This window comes from Salvelinus fontinalis, unplaced genomic scaffold (assembly GCF_029448725.1).
Source record: "Salvelinus fontinalis isolate EN_2023a unplaced genomic scaffold, ASM2944872v1 scaffold_0001, whole genome shotgun sequence".
Classification (NCBI taxonomy): domain Eukaryota; kingdom Metazoa; phylum Chordata; class Actinopteri; order Salmoniformes; family Salmonidae; genus Salvelinus; species Salvelinus fontinalis.
In genome coordinates, this window is record NW_026600210.1 from 2,759,785 (window position 1) to 2,763,794 (window position 4,010).

Genomic DNA, 4,010 nt, shown 5'->3' on the forward strand with positions numbered 1-4,010 from the left:
CCTTTTTACCCGTTGCACTATCTTCAGATGGAAATGATTTCTATTGGCCCAAGGTGTCCATGTAAATACAGTAGGTGTCAATGAAAACAGATTAAGCCCCTCCTCCCCGAGTGCTGTCATGTGATATGAGGTTACACATTAGTGGAGCTGCTCTGGGGGAGGGGTCTATTATACTGCTGTCCAGCTGCTGTAACGACAACCCACTATCCCACGGCAGTAAGAGGAGGACATGGAAGTATCGCTGCTACTTAGCTCATCGGGACGGGATGAGAAGGGGAGATGAGATCCGTTCCACTCAGCTAACACGGAGAGAAAAGTTGACTGCCACTTTACTAAAGTCAAGAGCACAGCTCACAGCTCGGCCAAGACAACCAGGCAGGTAGAGAGAGCTGCAGCACAGAGTTCTGGAGAATGGATCGATAGACCGCAACTTTCAAACGTTAAACTTTAACTATACTCCTCTGTTTTTGATTTTATTACATGCAGAATGTTTATTTTCCTGCAGAGTGTTGAGAAGTGTTCACCACCAAGACAAACGAAGCGGAACGAGTTATTTGAAGTGTGTTGAAAAAAACACTGTCAGGATGCCTCGACCAGGGAGGAACACGTACAGCGAACAGAAACCTCCCTATTCCTACATCTCCCTCACCGCCATGGCCATCCAGTCCTGCCCGGAGAAGATGCTCCCTCTCAGCGAGATCTACAAGTTCATCATGGACAGGTTCCCGTACTACAGAGAGAACACCCAGCGGTGGCAGAACTCCTTACGACACAACCTGTCCTTCAACGACTGTTTCATCAAGATCCCGCGGCGTCCGGACCAGCCCGGGAAGGGAAGCTTCTGGGCTCTGCACCCCAGCTGCGGGGACATGTTCGAGAACGGGAGTTTCTTGCGTCGCCGTAAACGGTTCAAGGTGATGATGATGATGGCGGCGCAGGAGCACCTGGCTCAGTCCAAGCAGTCTGACGCGGCCCATTACCTCCAACAGCAGTCTAAGCTCAGGCTTAGCGCCCTGGCTGCCACCAGCACACACCTCCCTCAGATCTCCAGCTATAACTTGGGAGTGTCGCAGCCATCAACTTTTAAACACCCATTTGCTATAGAGAACATCATGGCCAGAGAGTACAAGGTGCCTGGGAGTCAGTCCGTGTCTGCAGGCTACCCGCTACACAACCAGCTGGCTGCAGCTTGGCCTCACATGTACAACACTATGGTGGACTCGGTTTCTCCTATCTCTATGCGCGGTGACTACGGGGCCTTCGGCATGCCCCTTAAATCAATGTGTCACGGAGGACAGACCCTACCGGCCATCCCAGTGCCCATCAAACCCACCCCGACCCCGGTGGCTCTCCCGGGGGTGCTAACGCCCCCACATCCCCGCCTTCCTCTCCAACTCTTACCAGTCTCTGAGCCCCACGTCCCCGCAGGCAGCCACCAGCAAAAGCAGCCCATCCACTCCCGGGGAGACTCACACCAACCCCACGGTGCAGTCCGTGGTGGTGCGTTGACCTACAGAGCTATACTGAACCCTTTATGAATGAGACCAACAGGCTCAGACCAAATCCTTACTTCATTTTGACTCTTGCTGCTGACATGTTGTGCCGAGAATCACTACGATCAAGATAATATAGTCCCGTGTAGCAGTGTAGAGCCTGTGTATTTGGTTTGAATGCTCATTGTCCTATAACATGGCTCCAACAGAGATATAGTGAAATATTGCTCTATGAAGTATCTGTGTTTACAGTTTTTGTCCGAGTTGTAAAGGAGTGAGGCACTGCAAACAGAGGCTCAGTCAGAAGAATGAGAGAGAGAGGGAGTTACTTTTCCGAAAAAACATTATTCCATTTGTATCTGGGCTTCCAATGCTTTAATGGCACCTGACAAACTATGGTTATATTGGGGGTAGGTCATGTCACTTTACTACATTATTGCAGTTATTATCAAGGACCTCGAAGTTAGTCATAGTGATTAGAACTGAACAATCAATCAATCAATCAATCAATTTTATTTTATACAGCCCTTCGTACATCAGATAATATCTCGAAGTGCTGTACAGAAAACAAGCCCTCTGAACTACAACCTGACTCGTTAGACAATGACATATCTGACGACAACAAACCCTGGATTACAATGTCAATGTGTGTCAATCAGACGGACCTCTGAATGGATCTATTGTTTTTAACAAATTGTTATTTTTGATACTGGATTGGTGGTTTCTGTGGGAATAACAAAGATGTACTGGATTTGTTTTAAGCATCTCTGTAAAAAAAAAAAAGACAGAATTATTACACTTTTTTAAATCTTAGAAAATAATAATGTTAAGTGAACTATAGGGTTATAGGGTCCTTGCTAAATGCAAAATAAATATGCGAATAAATGTGAATAATTGCAAATAAGTTGCTATGACAACGTTGTAAAATGCAGTTTTAATAAGCTGTTCTGTGAAGCGTTTAATTGAACGCCCTGGTGACTTGTGGATTAAATGCTGTAAATGTTGATTTTTTTTATCTGTTAAAGGGACAGACAGCATGCTCATCCCTAAACTATGTGTTTCTCTGACAGCTCATCCCTAAACTATGTGTTTCTCTGACAGCTCATCCCTAAACTATGTGTTTCTCTGACAGCTCATCCCTAAACTATGTGTTTCTCTGACAGCTCATCCCTAAACTATGTGTTTCTCTGACAGCTCATCTCTAAACTATGTGTTTCTCTGACAGCTCATCCCTAAACTATGTGTTTCTCTGACAGCATGCTCATCCCTAAACTATGTGTTTCTCTGACAGCTCAGCCCTAAACTATGTGTTTCTCTGACAGCTCATCCCTAAACTATGTGTTTCTCTGACAGCATGCTCATCCCTAAACTATGTGTTTCTCTGACAGCTCATCCCTAAACTATGTGTTTCTCTGACAGCTCATCCCTAAACTATGTGTTTCTCTGACAGCTCATCCCTAAACTATGTGTTTCTCTGACAGCTCATCCCTAAACTATGTGTTTCTCTGACAGCATGCTCATCCCTAAACTATGTGTTTCTCTGACAGCTCATCCCTAAACTATGTGTTTCTCTGACAGCATGCTGCTTTATAGACATTTGCATATAATCTGCATTGAATTGAAAACATGGTCATCGAAATATTTTGTCATTAAAATGGTGTGAACTTTATTGTAATGTTTGATGTATTCTGTGATGGTTAACAACTGGTCTAATACTGTTATCATGCAGTTATTTATAATAAAAAGACTTCCAGACAAGCAACATAATAACAGGTTCATTATAATAAAATAATATTAATTATTGTTATTATTATTACTAGTATTACATCACATGCCTATTCATGTTCGAACGGACCTATTTAATTTCAGGTATACTGCTGTCTATCAGAGTACAGAACACTGTGTATAGTGGCTCAGGTATACTGCTGTCTATCAGAGTACAGCACCTGTGTACAGTGGATCAGGTATATTGCTGTGTCTATCAGAGTACAGCACCTGTGTACGGTGGCTCAGGTATATTGCTGTGTCTATCAGAGTACAGCACCTGTGTACAGTGGCTCAGGTATATTGCTGTGTCTATCAGAGTACAGCACCTGTGTACGGTGGCTCAGGTATATTGCTGTGTCTATCAGAGTACAGAACGCTGTGTACAGTGGCTCAGGTATATTGCTGTGTCTATCAGAGTACAGCACCTGTGTACGGTGGCTCAGGTATATTGCTGTGTCTATCAGAGTACAGCGCCTGTGTACAGTGTGTGGCTACACCAGACCCCACAGTGACAGGGTCTTCCTCATGCCGCTCCCACAGTCATAACAGAATGAACAGAGAACAGAGACGACGGAACCGCTGAATCAGAATCACAATGCGGGCGCTTAGAATACATGGAGTTACTGACATGGTCACAGCGCAGACAACCGGACTCATTCAGCTACACGCTAACAGACACGCGGAGAAGAAAAACATTAACACGAAGAGGAAACTACCTTTTAGGCTAATACTTAGTTATAACAACATGAC

General features: G+C 44.7%; 1 pseudogene; it reads left to right on the forward strand.

Annotated features, from left to right (window-relative positions):
- Nucleotides 1-213: 213 nt before the first annotated feature.
- LOC129841816 (forkhead box protein B1-like) lies at nt 214-3,162 on the forward strand (annotated as a pseudogene).
- The last annotated feature ends 848 nt before the right edge of the window (nt 3,163-4,010 follow it).